Below are 21,806 nucleotides of genomic sequence, written 5' to 3'. Positions count from 1 at the left end.
GTGGGCACCGCCTGGGCGCTGCTGGTTAGACATGCAAATTCCTGGGCCTTCCCAGACCTGCCAAATCAGAAATGCAAAGCAGGGCCCAGGAATTTGTGTTTTGCATGTGGGTGTTGGGCACAGGGGGGTGCCCCCAAAGGACACACCCCCAAAACGGAACTTGAGTTTACCCTCTGATAATGTAATTGAGAAGATTAAATATAATTGAGAAGGAAGTTTAAAAATACAGTGACACTCTTGAAATAATATTTGCAACATACATATAAAGAATTTTCAGTATTAACATATAAAGAGCTTGTTTCCTATTGCTGCAGTGACACATTACCAAATTTAACTTAAAACAGCTCCCATTTATTATTATCTCAGTCCTGGAGGTCAGGAGTCCAGTGGCTCAGCTGGGTTCTCATCTCAGGGCGCCACAAGGTGTCAGCAACCTGGCCAGGATCACCCAGGTGGTTGGCAGAATTCACTGCCATGGGGCTAGGGCTGAGGGCCCCATTTCTTGCCAGATGTTGCCAGGGTCATTCTCACTTCCTAGAGACCCCTGCATTCTTCTGCTGGAGGCCTCTTCCATCACCAAAGCCAGCACATCGAGCCTTCTCATTCTTTGAATGAGACACTTTAAGATGCAGCAAGATGCTTCCAATCTCTCTGACCTCCCCCTCTGCCACATCTCTTTGCTTTTAAGGGCTCACGTGACAACATTGATTGCATCAGATAATCCATGTCAACCTTAAAAATAAAACTCTCAGTTATTTTACCAATGAAATGGGTTTTTTCAGGAATAGCAGAGAGTTGCAATTCAGGACTTGCAAGCCAATGCAAAACCATAGGCAAGCCCAGAGAACAAAGGAGAGGGATTGCTCTTTCATAGAGGAAAGGGGGGAATTGGGAGGGGCTGTTTTAGACAAAAAGTCCCTTGGCATAAGATATGGAAGCAACCTGAGTGTCCATCAGGAGATGAATGGATAAAGAAGATGTGGTGCATATACACCATGAAATACTATTCAGCCATAAGAAAGAAACAAATCCTACCATTTGCAACAACATGGATGGAGCTGGAGGATATTACGCTCAGTGAAATAAGCCAGGTGGAGAAAGGCAAGTGCCAAATGATTTCCCTTATTTGTAGAGTATAACAATGAAGCAAAACTGAAGGAACAAAACAGCAGCAGACTCACAGAGTTCAAGAAGAGACTAGTGGTTACCAAAGGGGAGGGGTGGGGGAGAGTGGGGGGAAGGGAGGGAGAAGGGGATGGAGGGGTATTATGATTGGCACACATGGTGTGGGGGATCATGGGGAAGAAAGTGTAGCACAGAGAAGGCACATAGTGACTCTGTGGCATCTTTACACTGATGGACAGTGACTGCAGTGGGGTATGCGGGGACTTGATAATATGGTAAATGTAGTAACCACAGTGTTTTTTTCATGTGAAACCTTCATAAGAGTGCATATCAATAATACCTTAAGAAAAAAAAGAAGAAATAAGTCCTTTGGAGTAAACTGGGGGTTCCACACAAACTGGCTTTTCATTGGCTAAGTTGCAACAGTCTCTTAGTGGCTCGGCTGCTGCTGGGTAAGGAAAAAAAATCTTCCTTCCTCATGTTGGGGTAGGAAAGTAGGCTTCCTCCCTTTGGATACGCAAGGTCGTCTCCTCCTATTGGGGTCTTGCTTGATGTTTGGGTACAAACTCAAGGGGGTGCTGCAAGCACAAGCATCGGCACTGACTTTATGGTGTCCAGCCTGGTTTGGGTGTGGGGGCCTCCCAGGAGAGACAGAAATAAACTTTCCAAGGTGCCAGTGGACTGGTACATCCAGACTTTCCCTGGGGAGCAGACAGATGGCATCTGGGCTGTGTCCATCCCTAGTGTGGGGCCAAGGGCAGGCTGCCCCAAGATGTGCCGCTTGGGCACACAAGATATGTCAGAGCTGACAATAGTCAAGGCCCAAAGACTCAGAAAGAAACTGATCTCCCCCAAAAATGGCATGAAAAGAATTCAGATGAAGGACCTACTCCAGGAGGAGAGGCACCACTGTGGACAGCGACAGCACAGTGTGACCAGAAGGACTGGACAGGGAGGGACCCGCCAAGTCGTTCCAGTCCTTCTCTGCCCCATTGTCTCTGTGTGGCCTACCCAGCAGGTGACCTGCCTTCCTCCCCAGGCCCCTTCCCTTAGTTCAGGGTGACAGGTGCTCCACACTGCCCCTGACAGTCCCCTCAACCCACAGGCACTGGGTTATGGCAAAAGGGCCACCAAGCTGCTCCCCCCCGTTTGGGGACGTTGTGTGCGCTTAGGCCGTGATGCCAGGAGGAGCCAGGGAGGAGCAGGGAGCCACGGGAGAAAGCAGGCAGTAACCTGGACGGCAGAAAACTGCCCCTGACACAACCCTGTTATTGCTAACACTGAACGCACCTACCATGGCTTTGAGGTCACTGCCAGCAGCACCCAGAGCTTCCCAAACTTCAGTCACTGTCCTTCCTCCTGAGTTTTGCCATCCCACATGTGGGTAAAATTGTAATATTTCCAGAATATCTCGCCAGGCTTTAGTACATCTGCATATCAATAGGCGTTCAGAGCTGGAGAGAAGTATGGCTTTAGTGCATTTGCATCATTCCTCAGGTGTGGAGAAGTTCATCTCCATATCAGTGGGTAATGACCTGGGCAGGGAGGGCTTATCTGTACCTGAGAGGCAAGCAGAGGGCTGGTTTTGCCTCTGCTGGAGCAGGAGAGAGAGAAGGCTCCTGACTGCAGTTTCTGAGCAATAAACAGATTTTAAACTTTATTTCTCCCTTTGACTGATTTCAGTTTTTAGAGGTATTTTGCCCGGGGATTTTCTCTCCCTGGACTTACACCACACCTCTGCTTTTATCTTATAATTATCTCCATATGGATTTAAACTCATTCATTTCCCTTACGTTGTTCATTGCTAATTTGATGTGCTACTTATGTTTTCTCCAAGACCCATTAATATGTGTATTGGTTATCCATCGCTGCATAACAAATAACTTAATGGTTTAAAATGTTTATCATCTCCTAGTTTTTCTTGGGCTGGAATCTGAGGCCTTTGGCTCTGCGTCTCTGCCAGGCTGCAGGCGCGGTGTGGGCCAGGTGATGGCGTCTCCCCCGGTGGCTGTTGGCTGGCCTCAGCTCCCGGCCACATGGGACTCTCCCTAGGGCAGTGGATGCCCGGGCAGCCTGCTTTGTCAGAGTGGGCAGCAAGAAAAACCAGAGAAGACTAAAGAGGTAGATGCGAACCCCACCACGTGACTGTTAGAGGCCACCACCCGGTCCAGCCCCGCCCCCCCGGGGTCACAGGGGGCGGGACCCTTGGGGGTCCTCTCAGAAGACTGCCTACCACCATCGGTGATGAACAAGGCTTGGTTTCAATGTGAATTGAGTCCTGTGCCCAGATGGTCATCTCCACGCTGCAGCTCTGGTGTCACATCCGTGCTGAACCCAGACAGCTGTCACCCCCCTACTAGCAGGTGTGGAAACTGAAGCTGGCGGGGCTCCATGACTGTCCTCCCAAGGTCACACTGCCTGGTGGGCTGGAAGGGGCACATCCGAAAACAGCCCTGGCCCTCCATCCCCCAGGCCCAGGAGCACAGGACCTGCGAGGGGGTGAGGCAGCAGGAGGCCGGCAGGCCACGGCAGATCAGGCCCGGGGACGGCCTAGCTGGGCCCTGGTGCAGGCTGGGATCTCCACACAAAACCACAAAGAGCGGCTTCCTTCTGCAGGTGAGGCCAACCCAGAGCAAGTATGGGGCAAAGTCAGAGCCAGTGATTTGCAAAGTACACTGCCCCCAGGCAAGGAAACAAACCTGAGATTCCATGCAGCCACCTCTCCCACCCTGCCCCCTGCCCCACATACAGGCATTAATGACCCCAGGACCCCCTACCGCTGAGCCCCCGCATCTCCCACGCCGCCTCTGGTGCCCGCGTCCTTACCTGCAGTGCAAAGCGGCGCCGCCCTGCTGGGGACGCTGGCTCAGCCCGAGGACAACCTCGTGTCTTACGGGCCACTGCCGGAGGCTGGCACCATCAACACAGAGCTCCTCCTCCCCAGATTTCCCCCCAGAGGTGTCTACAAAATTGATTTGAATGTCAGAAATGCCCTCCCTCCTCCAAACCCCCAACCACATGCCCCACCCATTCCTTTGGGCAGAGTGCCAACCACCTCTGTGTCTGGTTCCCAGTTTGTCTTCTGGGGGAGTAACGGAACCCTTGTGGTGAGGCGGCGAGGCACACAGGCGTTCCCAAGAGGGCCCCAAATGTCCTTGCAGCCTGGAGGCACCAACTGCCACAGGCTGGCCCCGGGGCTGTTCTGGATGCTTCCTGGTTCCGTTCATTTCCTTCCTGGGTACATCAGGCCAACCCCCCAGGGCTGGGTTTCTTGTTACCCACCAGGGTGGTGAGCTGATGTCCACACAGGCCTTTCTAAACAGAGCTGTGTGGTTTGTATTCTCCCAGTCACCCCTTCATCCATGCATCCACTGACCGCCTACTGCATGTAGGAACTGCCTTAGGCCCCAAGGGGCTCATTGCAACAGTTCCAAATGATTTCTAAAAGCCTGCTGAAAACATTAAAGAGAAAAAAAGTAAAAATTCCCACATGCAAGTGTGAGAAACACACGGGCCTTGAGTCACTTAGATCTGAGCTCTTACCCCTCCCCACCACCATCCTCATGAGCTCAGGCGGCCCTGACACCTCACTGGGGCTTCGTTTATGTGCCCACAGAATGGGGTTGACAATGGTGGCCACTCCCAGGCTCGCAGGGAGAAGGGACAGAGAACAGGGCCTTTCACACTGGTTCTGGGGCAAACACAACATAGTGTTTTAAGATCATAAAGAATTCCCAAATCCCTTGTCACACTTGAGCCTCAAAATCACCACAAGAGCAGAGCAGCAATTATCCTGCAGTTTGCTTGGGGAGACTGAGGCTCAGAGAGGCCGTGTGCTTGGTCTGAGGTCACACAGCAAGTGAGGGACACCAAGCCTGGCCCAAGACTGGAAGGAGAGTGCTAAAAACAGGCCTCCGGTGGTGGCACTGCCCCTTGTCCATGCCCTGGGGACAAACCCCTGGGAAACCAGATACTTCCCAGGCCGGCACAGGCTGCACTTACTATTTTGAGCCATCTTACACATGACGCGAACAACAAGAATCCGGGGAGCCCGGGATCATCTGTTGTGCTAGGAACAGAGGCTCGTGCTGGCAGCCAAGGGCCAGCAGGGCAGGGGCGGGAGAGCGGGTGGGCTGGAGGCTGCAGGGTTGGGGTCCAGCCCCAGGGAGAAGGCCCCTGGGCGCCTGGGCTCAGCGCCTGGGAGACGCAAGGGGCCACGTGGGCCTGCCTGAAAAGCTGGCTGGAGGGGTGGAACGTGGGGCAGCGCCAGGTCAGGCCCAACCACAGATGCATCTTCCTAGCCAAGCCCTGGACGCAGCCCCTGAGGCAGGGTTTGAGTAGTTTGCTTGGATGGCCAGCCCAAATAGCAAGTCAGGAAAGGGGAGGAAGCCACGGAAGGTGCATCCCCAGGGCATCACCTAGGGGCGAACAAGTGGGGTGCTCCCCCAACTCCCCCACAACACTGGCCATTGGCTGGGGGCCTCTCCTAGGCACAGATCTCCCTGCACAGAGGTGCACAGGCCCTGGTAGGAGGGCACCACTGGTGAGTGTGTGGCCCTAGCCATAGGCACCAATAGCAGCAGCTGCAATGAGGCAGCACAGAGCTCACACGACCCTATGCTCCCCTATTCACCGAGCACCCCCATGTGCCCTGCAAGGCCATCATGGGGCCACAGCCAGGGGCACACAGACCAGGCCTTCCATCTCGGGGTGACCATCTCATCCAGGAGATTGGAAATGAGTCAAGCATGCAGAGAAATCAAAAGCATGGGCAAAGGGACCAGTGGATGAACAAAACGCATAATATCCGCACAATGCGATACTGATCAGCCATGTAAAGGGAAGAAGTGCTGAATCTTGAAAACGATCGTGCTAAGTGAAGAAACCAGATACAAAAGGCCACATAGTATATGATTCCATTTATGTGAAGTGTCCAGAAGGAGGAAAACCACAGAGAAAGAAAGCAGATGACAGTCGCCAGGGTCCGTGGGGGGTGGGGGGGTCACTGCCAGTGGGCACGGGGCTTCCCCGGCGCCGTGACAGTGCTCTGAAACGGGGCAGTGGTGATGCTGCATGACCTTACAAATATTCTAAGAATTACTGAATCACATGCTCTCAAGGGATGCATTTTATGGTAAGTGAATTATATCTCCATTCTGACAAGCGCACCCATGGCGGGGCTGTGTTCAGAGACAGTAAAGGAGGACCCCCGGAGGCAAGCACACAGTAGCTGGAGTCTGACGGATGAGGAGGAGCTGGCGTTGGGGTGGGGCAAGAGGCAGGGTGTGTGGGGGAGTGACGGAGGGCAGAGCACGGCCACCTGGAGGGGACAGGGCAGAGGTGAAGGTGGGCGGCAGAGCAGACCCTGCAGGGCCTGGCATCCATGCTGAGGGGTATAGATCACCTTCTGGGGTCAAGGGGAGGCCTTTGGAGGATCTCAAGCAGGAGGGAGACACAATGGGATTAATGCTTTTAAAGGGTGGTGGGCTAGGGTGTGGGGGGGTAAGAGGGGGCAGGAGGCAGACGCCCCCAGGAGACCAGGTGTCTCCTGGGAATCACTAGGGACCAGTGCTGGGCAGTGCAGATGTGCTCACACTCCGTCCTTAAGAGGGCTGTGGGGGGGGACTGTGCTCTGGCGTGGCCATTTGTATGATGAACCCCAGGCGGAGGAGAGAAGGTGGGGGACAGGAGGGGGTCTCCGTGGGCAACCCACCTCAGGGCTACGGGGCCAGTGTGCCGTGGAGGATGGGGCACCCTGGGCAGAGACAGAAGCAGGCAGACCTGTGACAGCCGGGAAGCAGCCCGAGCTCTCAGGCCACTGCCAGGCCAGCTTCCCAGGGCCCCTTGGCAGACCCTGGGCCAGGGGGCAGGGTCCACCGGGACTCAAAAACCCAGCTCCCGGAGTCCGAAAGGGGAGGCCCCTGGACTCTCGGCCACAAAGGGACTGGTAGGCATGCCGACCGGGGAGGCCTCACCCTGCCTCAGCCTGCGAGGGGCCTGCGAGGCTGGGAGACCACAGTTCGCGGGCAAGAACGGCTCTGTGGGCCGAGGAGCAGCCCCACCTATCCCGGGCAGTGGGGGGACCCTGCGAGCCTCTTGGAGAGCCAGCAGCGCCCCCCAGGGGAGCCAGGCAGCTGCTCAGAGAATGCTGGCAGGGTACTCCCAGCGCCCCACAGAGCGGGTGGGCATGCCACGCTGGACACAGGCATCTCCATGTGCCAGGGGAGGGTCAGTCACCGTGCCATCCCCAGGAAGAGGCAGTTACAACCAGACCTCATGTTCCAAAGGAACAGGAGCCAGGCCTGTCATTCCCTCTGGAGCTCACTTCAGAGATTGAACACACAGTAGGTGCTCAACAAACATTTGTTGAATGACTGAAGCCATGAGTGTTGAAGGGAAGCAGCACATCAGTGGCGGCCCTTAGGAAGGAGCGTACAGCTGAGCATCGGTGGGGAGGGAGGCTTCCTGGAGGAGGTGATGTTTGAGCTGGGCCCTGCAGGCTGCATGGTTTTTTTCCCAAGGAATGGCAGGCAGAGAGAACCACAGAAGCACAGGCTAGAACCGAACAGTCCATGCCAGGGGCAGGGGCTGGAAACCTGGGGAGACCCCTCCAGGAGGGGCGTGGCCCTCGGGTCCCTCTGCCAGGGGCCCCCTTGGCTAGGCCACGCTGGGACGGGCCAGCAGCACCCTAGCTGTTAGACTCCTTTGATTCTCCCAGCTCCAGCCTGGCCAAGGGTCCACCCCTCCCGCTGCCTAAGCCTATTTCCCAGGTGATGCTGGGTGAGGACAGAGGTGGGGGGAGCCTGCATTCCCGCTGGGAGAGGCTTTGGTACCCGGAGGATGTGCATGTACCCAGGTGATGGTGCTCACCATCTCAGGGAGAGACCTCGGGGCCTAGCCCACATTTGCGACCCCCCTGCAGGGAACCCCACTGCAGAAGAAAGATGTGCAGTCGCACCCTTCCCTATAGTCACGGAAGCCACCAGCACATACGAGCTTCTGGGGGGTGGAGTGGTGTGGCCCCAGGACGGGACCTAGGGCTCAACAAGTAGCATGAACTGGAGTTCTGCCCCACTTATCCCCTTAACCAGGTGCATTTGAGGAGTGCACAGCCCAGCAACCATACGAGGCAGCCCTGCTTGCAGCTCTCTTCACAGGGCCTCTGCAGTCTGGTGACGGGGACCTGGAAAGGCCCAGGTCCCACAAGTGTCATGCTCTGTTCTGTGGTGCTACATGTTGCTGTTGAAGAATGGTCCACTTTGAGCTGTGGCCAACACTCTCAGAACAATTCGTTTACTACATAGTCAGAGGGGCTTGAAGGCAATTTTGGGAAGAAGACACAGTGATGCTATAGGGTTTTGATCTTCCAAAATTCTCCTACAAAAATGGGCAGAGCACCTAGGAAAGCAAAACCCCAAACTCATGAGTAACAGCCACAGTGAGACTCTGGGGCAGGGAGGCCTGCAAGCAGGTGCAGTTGAATGAACAGAGCTGTGAGCCCCAGGTCACAGGGGCAACAGCAAGAGAGGGCAGTCACCGGGGCCGGGTGGTCCCGAGAATGGAGGACCTCCCACGCACTGTCCACTGAAAGCACAGGGGTCCCACCCAACAGTGGAGTCTGTGACTGGGGGGGCACGCGCCGGCTTCTGCTTGTAGTGGGTGCAAGGAGGCAGCGGCAAGGCCAGGTGGTGCAGAGCCTCCGGGGACCCCTGAACTATAAAACACGAAACCTCCCGCCCAGACAAAGTGTCACACTGAGAGGAAACTGTCGGGGGCCAGCTGTCCAGGACAGGGCAGGGCAGGGAGAGGATGAAACCCACTTTGCCTTCCCAAAGAGTCAGAAAAACTCATCTCACTGGGAAAAACACAAGCAGCAGAAAAGAACTGTAGTCAAAACCCACCCAAACTCTCTATGCAAAGCACAGAATGAGGAGCAGAATGCGAACCCTCCACAGCCCGTGAACTCGTACCCAAAAGATGCCTTCCAAGCAGGTGAGAACTGGGAGCTTAACATCTCCAAGTGAGCTGCCAATTTACTTTATTCTGTCATTTATATTTTGACGTGTACATCCCAGAACTTAGTTATCTTGTAACTGGAAGTTTGTACCTTTTGAAGTAGGGTGGGGACCTGGGACAAGCATCATGATTAAGTTTCCCTGCCTGTGATGAAAAATGCCCAGATATAAACAGTAGAGTCAGAACAGGAGGGACCCCATCTCAAGGTCAAGACTCCATTTTAAAAACCAGGTAGTTAGGAGGTAAGCCTCCCAATGCGTTCTTTGGTAATCGGCCAACAGCCTACCCTAAGGCAGGGCGGGCAGCCCTCACCTGTATGTCCCCACTGCCTGAGGGGAACCGCTACCTCGGAGAAGAACAGGATCAATGAATTCCTTGTGTTAAGTTTACCTGGCAGAATATCTAGAGGACAGACCATGGATGGTGACATAATGTCTGTCACTGGAGACGGACATCGTGAGACCACACGTGAAGCCTACACTCCCCCTTCCCTGGCCCTTTGCCCCATTCTTAAAAGCCTTAAAAAACAGAACCCCAAGTCCTTAAGTGCACCCCCTCTCTGAGGTTGCCTGCACTGCTCTTTCTTTGAGTGTGTACTTTTTGCCTTAAATAACTTCTCACTGTTCAACTTATTGCATTTTCTCTGTGCTCTTCCAGTGGTAAGTGTCTTTGTTACTTTGCTATTTCATTCTGTTTTCTAGATTTTAGCACAGGTCTTCACTCTGTCTCTGACCTGCTCCAGACAAGCAGGGAAGCCCTGCTGAGAGCTCTGATCTGGGCCTGCAAGTTCCCGTCGCCTGGGTGACCCGGGCAGGACTGCAGCTGTAGGATCATGCTGTTTAGGAGCCTGCCCCCAAATCTCCTTTCTTTGCCCTCGGGAAGTTCTCAGAACATAATCTCATTCCACCCAGGGCTCTGCGGCTCCCCCAAACCCTGGGGTGGTCGGGGCTTAGTCCCCATGCCATGCAGATCCAAGTGGACGCTGAACGCCCAGGGACGCTGGCTTTACAAGGTGGCGAGGATGTGCCCTGTACCAGGCAGCAGTTCAGTGAGCTGCCCTCTCCTCTCTCTGCTCCTCCTCGCCCTCTGCTGTGGGCACAGCTGCTGCCACTCCCTGCCGCTCCCGCGTTCATGAGTCCCTTCCTTACCTGCACTCGTCCAACCTGCTCCAGAATCCGTTCTCTTCAGAGTCAAGAGCCCTCCCCCGGCCAGGTCGAGGTTTCTCCTAGTGCTTCACCTGGTGCGCAGGGAGAGAACCCCCAGATGCAGATGCCCAGAAGCCCTTTGACGGCTCTCACTCACTCCCCCCAGCCCCCAGCCCAGCCCCCAGCCCAGCCCCCTACCTCTGGCAACCACTGATCCGTTCTGTCGTTATGAATTCAGCTTTTATACATTCCTCACATAAGCGAGATCACATGGTATCTGTCTTTGTCTGATGTATCTCACTTAAATAACACCCTCAAGGTCCCTCCATGTTGTCAAAAATGGCAGGATTTCCTTCATTTTTATGGCTGAATATTATCTATTACTTTAGATATTAAGAAACTAGTAGAAATTGTGAATGAATAGCGCAAATCAGAACTAAGAAAAATTCAGAAACAAAGCAATTGGAGAAAAAGAAAATGTGAAAGGAGGTGTCAACTCAGAAAAGAATTGAAATAAGAGGGAAAACTCTTTAGAAGTGAAGACAAAGGATGAAAGAGCTGAGAAGTGCTACAAACAGCGCCTTAAAAAAAGCAGGCTGTGGAAAAACACTTAAAAATCAAAAAGAGATGTTGAAACAACAAAAAATATTGAGGGAAAATTATCAATGTACAAAATTGGCAAATAAGATCCAAGAGGCACATAAGAGGAATCCCAGGGGAAACCAAGGCCGCGGAACAGGACAGGCGTCAGAAATGGTAGTTCAAGAAAGTTCCCTGAAATAAAAACAAAATTTTAAAGGAATCGTAAAAGAGCACACCGCTCAGACTAGGAAACCCAAAGGCCGACAAAGTGAGGGACAAGGGGTGCTATATAAAGGTTTGAAGGTAACCACAGGGACGAAAACATGGAGGTTCTAAATACGGACACACAAAAAGGAGACATAGAGAGTGTGACAGTTGCGTGGACTGACTGTCGGCACCCCACCATGATCCCTGGGTCACAGCCCACTCCCCAATGGGGTGGTATTTGGAGGCAGTGGGGTTGGATGAGGTCAGGAGGGTGGGGCCCTGTGACGGGACCAATGTGCTTTTCGGAGGGACACAGATTGCTCGCTGGCTCTCCCTGCCGTGTGAGGGGGCACGCGACGGCGGCCATCTGCAAGCCGGGACGGGAGTCCTCAGCGGGCTCTCACACACGGCCATGGCAGCCCAAGGCGGTCTCTCCCGGGCCTCTCCCTGACCTCCGCTTCCCACCTGCCCCCGTGCCTCAGGTCAAAGTGGGCAGTGCCTGTCCCCCTGAGCCTCCACCGCGGCTTCCCAGACCTTCCCCTCTGCCTTCACAGAAGCCCAGGGGTCTGCATCAAGGCCTTTACTTCCAGAGAACATGTTGTAGCTTTCTTTCCCTGATCAAACTCAGGGAGAGGCGGTTTTCTATAACAGAAGTGGGGCCTAGAAGAGCAAAACCTTAAAAATGAGAACCTGAAATGTGTTCTCTGGCCTGATCATAGTTAAAGGCATTTATTACCTCGTTGCCAGTCGTGAACAGGCTGCGGGTAGTCATGTGAGCATACAGCCCAGTTACCTAGGTCATCACCGCCGGTCACAGGGAGTCGCCTACGGAGGACAGCATGGCGACGCACAGCTGCCACAGCAGAATATGACAGTGAAAATACAGCCCAGCAGAGCACACGTGCTGTGAAGCCGCCGGCCTCTTGGGGATGCACTGCAGAAGTTGGAGGAAAATGGTGTGAGCTCAAGGCTCTAAGCACCTCGGCTCACGGCCAAGTCAAGGTACCAGAAAATGACTGTCACTGCCCTAAAAAAGCCCAACCCTCTTGTAGCCAGGGTTGAGATTTCAGAAAAACCAAACCAAACTCTGACCCTATGGGTAAGTAGCTAAATCACAACACAACAATTTGAACTCGTGGCCACAGTCAAAATTAGGGCATCAGTTGGGAAAGAGGGAACCCTGATCGTCAGAACAGATTCCTTTTGGGAAGATCTAGTGCAGCTAAACACTGAAGCCCCACATTCCGCAGCACCCCTCTTGCCCACGAAACAGCCCCTGGCCCTCTCTCTCAGACGTTAGCTTGAAGAAACTGCTGCACCACGACCCCTTCTAAGGGATACACTTCCTCCAGAGCCCACCACCACCTCCTGCTTCTGAATCTGTACTAAACTCAAATCACAGAACACTCCAAGGGCACAGGCACGAAATCTAACCCAGGAAGATGTACTTCACATGGCAGAAGAATTGAGGGATATTTCCAGGATCTGTTGACAGGAACCTTGGAGCTAAGTATGGCGACAGCCCCTACAGGTGTCAGGCCCAGAAAGACAGTGGGAGATGCTTCCCCTGCAGTGGGCTTCCTGAACTCGGAGGGGATGATGGACTTCCAGGGCGGCAGGGGCCAGGGAGACGGGGAGGGTGTCGTTACCGCACAGTAGCCGCCGTAATCAGAATGGCTTGATGCACAGAGATGGTGGCAGTGGTCAATCGATCGTGAAGTTACCTGGGACTGAAATGTTTGGTTTAACCACCCAAAATTGCTGGTTGTCAACCATTTTCAATATCTGTAATTTAACCTGGTTCTCCAACAGAGGAGCAGCCCACAGAGATCTTACTTGATTTGAATAAGAAACAAACAAACAAACAAAAAACTCTAGACCTGATCAACAGACCTGACTTGGATCACCAGGGACTCCTGGCCCCTCCTCCAGTTCCCAGATTTTTTTTAGAACCTTGTAAGGAAAGACCACTGTCCTACTAAAAATGTGTGATCTTCACATGTCCCGCTTGCTTTTCCCCAGAAGAGGCCATTCACCTGGGAAGCATGGATGGGAAATGGGAGCACCCAGATTGAGGGGGACAGCAGAGGGACCCCTTCACTGGGCCTGAGCCAATGTGGATCCAGGGGGACCCGAACTGCCACTGTGGCCCCCAGTCAAAGCAGATCATGTGGACGTCAAGCAGTCAACAAGCCCACACCAGGCTCAAGGGCCCTCAGACCCACCCGGGAGCCGCTCCCCCTTCTGGAAGCACAGGGAGAAGGAACCATCCCAGCAGGGGGCAGAATCCACGCAGCGGTTTCCTAACTCGTAGAACAGGGACTGATGGAGCAATAAGGGCCAGCAACTGGCTCTCTCTTTCCGAATAAAAAACCAAGAGTAGTATTATAAAGTCGGTCAGCTGGTGTTCCAAGTCCACATGCTCTCCCTGACTCGGGATCCTTACCGAAGCAAAGCAACACAGCTCCCAGTACCTGGAAAATTCTTTTTTCTCTATACCTGTTATTCAAAAAGCAAAAACAAGTGAAAAGTTCGTTCTCACGTGGCCAAGACAGCAGCTCACCGCATCTTGTCTCAGGCCAGTCACGTCTCCAGCTGTCGTGATCTAGCTGCCAGGAACGTGGATTACCTGCCATCCCACAGGACGACAGACTGATCCGCTATACGGACGCCGTTGCCAATTGGATGACGTGCAAGAAGCGCACATACTCTAGGAATCGTGGTACACGTGCATGTGTGCATGCCAGAGGCTGGGAAGTGAGCCCCACAGAACACAGGGGCCTATCATATCAGTAAATTTCTAGAGGTACAGTGGTCTGGGGCCTCCTGAGATACCTTCTCCGAGTACAGGTCACTACACCAGGCAGCTGCTATAGCTGAGAAGGCAGCACAGCACCTAGTGGGTGTCTTTAGACGTGGGATGCAACCTGTATCTCATGAGAGGTGTTCTTTCAGCTGATTCACTGGGCCACCTGTAAGGCCTCCAGGTTTGAATGGGGCCCAAAACAAGAGAAGGCTCTGCAGTCCATCCAGGCTGCAGGGCAGCCTTCTCTACTGTGTGGGCCAGTCACCCCAACAAAACCCCCAGATCTTGAGGTGTCCGGAGAAAGTGGGGATTCTTTACGAAGCCTCTTACAGGCTCCTATAGGTGCATACTGAACAGACCGTTGGAATTTTGGAGCAAAGCATGTCTTTTTTTGAAGAAAACTGTCCTCTTCTTAAAAAGCTGCTTCTGGCTTGCTGTTGGCCCTATCAGAGACTAAGTGTGTGGCCATGACTCTCAAAGCTACCGTTGATCTGAGCTGCCAATCTTGAACTAGACATTAACCAATCCAACTAGCTATAGACATAGCTGTGCACCAGAGCACCACCTGGTCGAGCGGAAGTGAGATGCAGGACGTCAGACTTGAGCAGGTCCCGCAGGCACAAGTCAGATGCAGAAGCAAACGGCCAGACACTCACAACACCTACTTCACTGGTCACAGGAAGTCTGGGGCGGAGGCATGAGGAAGAATTTCTTTTAGCGGACACAAGGCGGGCAGCTAGGTATTTGTGTTCCATGTAAATACTCACCAAAGGCCAACTTCGCGGGGGAGACCCCCTGACCTGTGTCCCCAGCCACCCCGCATTGCATGGGCTCAGCAGCTCCAGCCTCCGCCCCCGCAGCTGACACAGCTGGGAGGCCAGATGCCCCACGGGGACACCGCCCTCCAGGGGACAGCGAGCCGCGGGGGATGGGTGGGTGTCACGGGACCACCGCCACCTTGGAAGGGGTGGCGATTTGCTTTCCCTGGAATAACGACTTGCTCTGAACACGAATCTGCCTCCCCTGCCCAAACCACCGCGCATGGACCTTCAGAAACTTCTTGGCCATTATTATATTCCCCACAACACTGCTTCTGATCAGGACATCTCTCCATAAATTGATGAAGTGCATCAATAGGTTTATGCCCACCGAATTCTCTGTCTGGCCATGTTCCCCATCATCCTAAACATTTCTGAATGAAGGAAGGGCCTTCGAATGGCTGGGTGATAGGACTCTAGGATGTAGTCTCGGCTCTGAACCAAGAGGAGACGGGCATTGCTGTGACAGCTGGGGTGGCTGGCCCCGGTTCCCAGGGCACCGGGGGCTGCAGCACAGTGGGGCATGTGCCTGGACAGCAGGAGAGTCTCCGAGGCTCCCCTGGGATGCTGGGTCCTGCGGGGCAAACCCACAGCAACCCAAAGGAGGCAGGCCTGCTGATAGCATGGAGCCTTCAGGAATGGAGGTCTGGGTCCCCCGCCCGGCAAAGAGCCACAGGCCAAGATGGGTGCAGAGGGCGAAGGGAGTGGTTTGGAACAGGCAGAGGGAAAGAAAGCAAGGGGCGTCCACTGCGCTGGGATCGCAGGAACGAGGACGTGGTTCTGGGGGTTTTCTCCCCGCCTCCTGCTCCTACTCCATCCGCCGCAGGTGTGAGGGGTGGTGACCCAATGCCTAGGATTTCGGCTACAGGATATAGACAGGGGTGCGGCTCAGCTGGAAGGGAAGTGGACGCCCAGAAATGGAGAAAGGGACAAACAGGACTGTTTGTGGCTCTTCCTTTGGAGGGCGGGTTAGTGTATCTTTGTACACGGGACAGCTGGGTTCTGGGAGGCCAAAGCACATTATTGTTTTCTTTGTTCAGAAGTTACGTTGAGGTGTCCACAGTGAGATACACCTTGCCCCCTTTAGGATGGCTCCTAGGAAAATAACTTGTGTTGCCAAGGATATGGAGAAACCGGAACCCTCGTGCCCTGTTGGGGGGAATGCAAAATGACGCGACTGCTGTGGAAAACAGTATGGTGGAGACTCAAAAAATTAAAAAGAGAGCTACCATGTGATCCAGCAGTTTGGCTTCTGGGTCCATCCCCACAAGAACTGAAAGCAGAGGCTCATGTTCCCAGCAGCACTGTTCACAACAGACAAAATGCAGACGCAACACAAGTGTCATCAACAGACACAAAACACAACGGTAAGTCAAGTACAATGGAACGTTATTTAGCCTTCAAACGAAAACAAATACTGACACCCACTACAACAGGGACGAACCTTGAGGATATCATGCCACAGGAAATACAGCCACAAAGAGATGAATCTTGTGTAATTCCACTTAGATGAGGACCTAGAGTCATCAGATTTCACGGAGACAGAAGGTAGGATGGCCGACGCCACGGCTGAGGGAGGGCGAAGCGTTTAGTGGGGTTTAGTGGGGTTTAGTGGGGACAGAGTTTCAGTTTTGCAAGATGCAAATATCCTGGAGACGGATGGTGGAGCTGGTCGCACAACAGTGTGAACACACTGAATGCCGCAGAACTGCACACTTAAAAGAGTCAAAATGGCAAGGTTGGTGGTAGGTGTATTTCACACAATTTTTTTTTTAATATCCTAGAGTTAAAACAATTTTTAAAAGAAAAAAGTGTGAAACACACACACACACACACACACACACACACATCAGTATAATCTGCTTGGCTGGCAGATGGAACCAAGCCTCAGAGAACATTCCAGATCAAACAGACTTATCAGGAGATAAGCAGTCTTGAGTTTTATCTGGAAAATAGCTCCTTCTGCCAGAAAGTTTAGGAAGTGGCCCTCTCACAGACAGCAGACACCAGACCACTAACTCAAGAATGACTCTGCCATTTTGCACCAGTTCCAGGGAAAACTGTGACTAATTTAATGCATCAACTTGTATGTTATTTTGTATGTATGTACCCGTGGCAGGCCTATACGGAATTCCAGAGCATGATCTCAGTATTTAGTACATCACCTGTGGCCTCTCTGTCCTGTTTCCCCACATCAGGAGTGGGTTCACACCAGGCACCCTGAGGCCCTGACTGCTGGTCTCAGCCTGTCTCTTTCCCCTCAAGCCACCTTCCCTGGGGCACCCACCTAGGGTTTGCAGGTGTTGGTTGTCGCCCTGACCCACTGAGGTGACCTGAAGCCTAGGCCCCTCAAAGCAAGGTGGGAGCGAATTCTCCGCGTTCCTGACCCTCCCTATCTCATTTCCCCACCTCCTGTGGTGCCTCCTGGGATCACCACCCAAATAAACTACTTGCACCACCACCCCCAAAAAAAGATAAGTATAGTTAAAGTGGGGGATCAGCAAGGAGTCCAGGCAGGTGGTGCCAGAGGCCTGCACCGGGGTAGTGGCCACGGTGGGGAGAGAAGTGGACACAGCTGGAACATTTCTGGGCTCCAGGGAAGTGGAGAATTGGGAACCCAGCAGAGACACAAACTAGAAAGACAGGAAGTCACACGAGGCCCTGTGTCTGCCCACCCAGACGCAGGAGGGGGCTGGGCTCCGGGCGGTGAGGCTGCCCCCACCTCCCAGCCTGGTCCACACACCCACCTGCCCGCCCGTGCTCTCCAGGACTCACACCAAGCCCTTTCCCCCCTCGAGGACCCTGGAATGCTAGCCGGTGGGCACTGGGCTGGCTGGTCCCTTCTCGGGTGGCCCTGGCTCACTTCAGGACACAGCTCAGGCAGAAAGCGCTTCCTCTCACCTCGCTGCCTTGGCCCGTCTGCCCCCGGGGGGAGGTCCCAGGGCTGCTGCACCCAAGGCCACAGACTTAGTGGCTCAAGACAACACACAATTACTCTCCTGTAGTTCAGAGATCAGAAGCCTAAAATCAAGGTGTGGGCAGGGCGGATTCCTCCTGGAGCTCCGAGGGGAGGACCCATTTCCATGGCTCCTCAGCTCCTAGGGGCACGGCACCCCTGCGCTCATGGCCCCTTTCCACACCATCTGACTCTGTTCGGGTATCACCCCACTCTGACTTCCTGCCCCCAGGACCCGTGAGATCACACAGGCCCACCCCGATAATCCAGAACCACCTCCTGTCCCAAGAGCCTTAACTGTATCACATGTCAAAGTCCTGTGGATAAAATGAGAGTTCCTGTGGCCTGGATTCTCCCCTGGCCCTGGTTGGCTAGCTCACTGCACACCTGTGGGCAATACATGGCTGTTGACTCTATATAAGGAGCTCCGCCCAGTGCTCTGGGCACAACATGGTAGCAGGGCTGCAAGGCTGCAGAAGAGCAGAGCAGAGGCTGGAGTGGTGGCAGCGCCGAGGACAGAGGCCCGGAGGACGGCTGTATGGACAGAGGGGCCCAGAGGCAGAGACCAGCTTGCTGCCTGCAGACTCACTCTGAGTGAACGGGATTCTAGTGACTGACCTGCCACCTGGAAATAAAGTTGGGTGTAACCTTTTGACCCCAAAGAGCATTTTGCTGTCAATTTTCTTTGGTCACATTGAATCCATAGCGAACTTGCCCGGGGCTGAAACCCATTGGCAAGACAGCCCCTTTTGCCACATTAAGTCATATATTCTCAGGACCTGGAGGTTAGGACTGCAAGATCTTTATAGGCCGTTATTCAGCCTACATCACACCCTCTCCCTTCCCACCAAGTATTTCTCCATCACCACACCTGCTCCTCCTTCTCACTACATTGATCTCAGTTGCAACTGTGAGAAAGGGAAGGAAGGCAGGCCCCGCAGAGGAAAGGATGGGTGCAAGCAAAGGTCCTGTGGCAGGGAGGCCAGCCACGCAGGAGGAAGTTGAGGTAGGCAGGGGCCCAAGGGTAGGCGGCCCAGGCAGGGAGGGGGTGTGGACAGAGCCTCCTGGCCCAGAACTCACCCTCCTTGTCCTGCTCTCATGCCTCTGCTGCCATTTGCCCCACCTGCTCAGGGGATACTGCAGTGACCCCTCACTGTGCACTGTGAGCTGGGGCCTGTGAATGCAGTCGTCTTGCCAGTGGGTTCCAGCCCCGGGCAAGTTCACTGTGGATTCAATGTGACCAAAGAAATTGACAGCAGAACGTTCTTTGGGGGTTTATTACCTGGCTTGTTCTCCGGTGGTAGGTTGAGCACTAGCGTCTCTGCCTCTGCCCAGAGCACTAGGCCAAGCTCTCTATATAGTGCAATAATGGCTTATTGCCTAAAGATGTGGAAGTGGTAGCCTAGCAACAGGCCAGTTACATCATCAGGTGGTTTAAGTTCAGTGAGGATCCTGGCCACAGGAACCCCAACTTCCCCACACTCCACCCCTCCAGGATTCTCACCTTACAATCTACACGCTTTCAATCTTCTGTAAAGGTCCCTGTGTGAGAAAGCTGGAGCCCTGTAACCAGATTCCACAATAGCAACAGAAGATAACAACAACTTAGAGATAATAACAAAAATTATAATAGTCCTCAAGCCAGAGGAAGTTCCCAATCCACAAAGACTTTAGGAGCAATAAGACACATGTCTCAATGTCACCCACATAGGCAAATCTTGTCCATCAGGTAGGATGCATGCAAGAGAGTGGTCCTGTGATAGGACAGTGGCAGGAAGGGGGTCCCTTCCAGGTCTACCATACCATACTTTTATGGGGGTTACTGAAGGGTCTATATGTAGTGCTACCAGAGGTGCATGCACAGGCCATAATGATAAAACAAAACTCCCTGGTAAGATGCTCCTACCTTCTGGCCGTTCAGGATATACTACTGTGACCTTTGGCAGCCACTCTGCTGTTATTCCAGGAATACACAGGAGGCCAGCTTCCAGGCCTTGTCCCCAGGTGCCAGGAGAGCCAGCCATCATTGGTCCATGTGTCAAAAGGTCCAAGGCCATGTCCACTCAACGGAGTCTCCGGGGTTCAGTGCAGTTGGTGCTGGCAGCAAGATGTTATTCTGGTGGCCGAACCTCAGCTTCAGTGATTCTTCCTTGGTTTGAACTTGCAGTTGTATAGGGGAGGCAGCCATATGTGTTAACATGTCTATGGGGCTCAGGGCTCCCTTTCAGGGTCTCTCGTTCAAACGCCATAGCACAGTCCATAAGCAGACTGACCATCCCCGCAGGCTATTGGTATCTGACTTTAGTCAGGATTTTAACAAGCCATTGTGCTTCTCTATCATGCCTGCTGCGGTAGGATTGTATGGCACATGAAACTTCCACTTGATTCCCAGCTGTCCACCCATCCTTGCAGTGCATGTCCAGTAAAATGGGTGCCCTGATCCCTCTCAATTACCTGTGGTCGACTATAGGCAGCAAAGGGGTGCTCCAGGCCTCTTTTGGTCATCTGCTGGTCTGCACAACGGGTAGGAAAAGCAACCAGAAGTCCAGTAGCTGTGTCCACACAAGTCATGGCACACCGATATCCTTCTGACACAGGTAGAGGCCCAATATAGTCTATCTGCCACCTGACGAGGGGTATAGGCCCCTTAGCTATTGCCCCATGCTGCTGTCGGTGTAAGTCCCTTTTGGAGCACACAACGCACTCCTGGCGGGCTCTACTAACTTCTTCGAAGGTCAAAGGCAAGCCCCACCGACGGGCTACAGCCCACATTGTCTTTTGCCCCACATGCAACAAATGCTGATGTAGCCATTGGCAGGCTACATCAGAGGCAGGCTTTCCTTCTAACCAACATATCTGGGCCAACTTATCTGCCTCATCATTTCCTGGGATGCCAGTGGCAAATGACCTGTCACATGGTAACTCTAATTATTTTGGTCTGACCACAGGCCTATAAGTCTTGACACAACTCTTGCCCCCAAAGGGGTTGGTGACCAACCAGCCAGTTGGCATGGTACCAGGTTGGTAGCCACAGGGTCAAGCCCAGATACACAGCCCAGCTGTCAGTGCAGACAACTCTAGGGGAGGGCTCCCGGCTGATCACAAGCCACACAGCCTGCAGCTCTGCCCACTGGCTGCTCTTCCCCTCACCATCTTCCATCCATATTGTCTCAGTCTTTGGATGGAAAGCTATGGCCCTACACTTTGGGGGCTGCCCATGGCTGGAGCTGTCTGTGTACCATGCATCTTCGGGTATAGGGGCTCTTTGCTCCCAATAGGGACTCTGCTACTAATGGTTCAAAAGCAAGTTCTTCCTGCTTTTCACTAGTATATGTCACCGGCCCCAACAAGCATTGGAGTTCTTCACTCAAGGGGCTACTAGAGAGGGCACTACACTGCTGCAGGTAAGCACTCCACTTGACTAGTGTGGGCGTTTGTGCCACACCACTCCTTGGCTTTTGGGTCCAGTCTCGTACCCACCCCAAGATGGGATAGGTGGTTATTACCTTTATCGGGGCCATTCCAGTGATGGGTTCTGTAGCCAGCAAGGCGTGAGACACAGCAGCCAGTTGTTTGTCTGTCAAAGTGAATCGTACCTCTGCTCCTTTCCAGAGTTGTGACCAGAATCCAATGGGTTGGCGAGTTCGTTCAAGCCGCTGCCAGAGACCCCAGCCATAACCGTCTTCAGTGACATGAACGTCCAGCTCACAGGGACTTCATGGGTCTGTCACACTCAAGGCCTGCCCGGCCTTTGTTAGGAAAGAGTATAAAACCTAAATGTGATTTACTCCCACTAGGATGTTTAAGCATTTTAACAGTAAGGTATTAACGAAGGGCCACGTGGTGGAAGCTGCCCGGGCTGAGAGTGGGGGTGGGGGAATTGATGAGGGCCTGGCGATACCTGTTTGAGTTTTTAAACCTACCAATAAAATTAAGACAAATGTAAAGGAAAGATATAACTGGCTTAGGCGACGTCCTGGGAAGAGAGTGAACCCTGTAGTACTCAGCCAATGAGGAAGCAGGGGAGGGACTCGCGCACTAGGAGATAAATTACTGGCGCCAAACTCCCCAGGTGTGCCTGCCCACCAGACACCCGATCTTGCAGGACCGTCGTCAAAGCCTCGCTCTGCTGTTCTCTTTGTCTCCATGTC

General features: G+C 53.5%; 1 long non-coding RNA gene across 1 annotated transcript; it reads right to left on the bottom strand.

The window, feature by feature from the left end:
• Positions 1 to 284: 284 nt before the first annotated feature.
• On the bottom strand, positions 285 to 20,632 carry LOC130684769 (uncharacterized). The gene is made up of 3 exons (XR_008999094.1): positions 19,562 to 20,632; positions 11,812 to 12,009; positions 285 to 732 (listed from the first exon to the last, which is right to left on the bottom strand). It is a non-coding gene; the product is annotated as an uncharacterized LOC130684769 (long non-coding RNA).
• Positions 20,633 to 21,806: the final 1,174 nt, after the last annotated feature.

Source organism: Manis pentadactyla, chromosome 9 (genome assembly GCF_030020395.1).
Source record: "Manis pentadactyla isolate mManPen7 chromosome 9, mManPen7.hap1, whole genome shotgun sequence".
NCBI lineage: Eukaryota > Metazoa > Chordata > Mammalia > Pholidota > Manidae > Manis > Manis pentadactyla.
The sequence above is the reverse complement of the archived record's forward strand: the minus strand, read 5'-3'. Positions and strand labels throughout refer to the sequence as shown.